Consider the following 1,037-nt stretch of genomic DNA (forward strand, 5'->3'; position numbering starts at 1 on the left):
TTTATCAATTTGTATGCAGTTAGTATGCTTAGTAGAGAATTTTTTATGAAATCTTTTGGTATGAAAACACACCAGTACATGCTTGTTGGGGTTGCAAAGACAGTTATTAATTATTCCGCATTGAAATATTACCCTGTTTGTATAAATAACCGGTTTGTGGATTAACATAAAATATTCTGCTTTTGTTGTACATTTTGTTTTGACATTGAAGGGAAAAAAACCGTAATGGGCATTATTGAATATTTAAATCTTCTTGACTTGATGAAATTTCCTTTCTTTTCTCCCTTGAATATTATGAGTTTTTCATGCATCATTCAGTAATAAAATGTATAGAGAGAGTTTTAAAACATGGAATATTTGTTCCAAAAGGATATTAAGGTATGATATATCCATTTTACATGATTCACAAATATAGGTTCATTTATCTACTTGTTATCAGTTAAACTGAAGTGTCATGTTATTATTTTAGACATGTGTAACATGTTAAATATAAATATAAGTATGTTTTATCTTGAGAGAGAAAAACAACATTTGTACAGATAGCATTTGATATGTGAGAAGTTGAAATTTCAGGAGTATAAATTCTGCAAGAATCTAGGAAGTTATTGAAATACCGACTATCTGAAATGTGAGAAAATTGTATTCAGTGTGTACAAATAAATTCTTTTTTAAAATCCAGTGTCATTGTTTACAGCTTTATTCAAAGGGAAAAAATACAGTTGGATTTTCATGTTGCAATAATGAAAAGTATGCTGCAGTAATTTAAAATAGATACAACTTTACAAGACCCACACAGAGACATAATACTGCCATAATTCTACCAAATGATTTGGCTCTTCAAAAATACATCTCTTTAAATCTTAAAAAAAAATCTTTAAAAATATGCATAAATTTGATATGAAAGCTTTAAACAGTTCATGAGATATTGAATATGTCAGATTTTTTTAAAGGTCAAACATCAAGGTCACTAAGTCAATTTAAATACCATGGTACATGTATCATTATTCATAAGGAATCTATAAAAAAAAATATATGAA

The 1,037-nt window shown here is 27.3% G+C and overlaps 1 protein-coding gene across 4 annotated transcripts in view; it reads left to right on the forward strand.

Annotated features, from left to right (window-relative positions):
- LOC125650409 (zinc finger protein 62 homolog) overlaps positions 1-674 on the forward strand; it is a 29,316-nt gene extending 28,642 nt beyond the window's left edge. For all 4 annotated transcript variants that reach the window (XM_056164721.1, XM_048878705.2, XM_048878704.2 and 1 more), the window contains one exon: positions 1-674. This exon is cut by the window's left edge. The gene's annotated coding sequence lies outside the window, so the exon portion shown is untranslated.
- Positions 675-1,037: the final 363 nt, after the last annotated feature.

Source organism: Ostrea edulis, chromosome 5, assembly GCF_947568905.1.
Source record: "Ostrea edulis chromosome 5, xbOstEdul1.1, whole genome shotgun sequence".
In the NCBI taxonomy this organism is placed as follows: domain Eukaryota; kingdom Metazoa; phylum Mollusca; class Bivalvia; order Ostreida; family Ostreidae; genus Ostrea; species Ostrea edulis.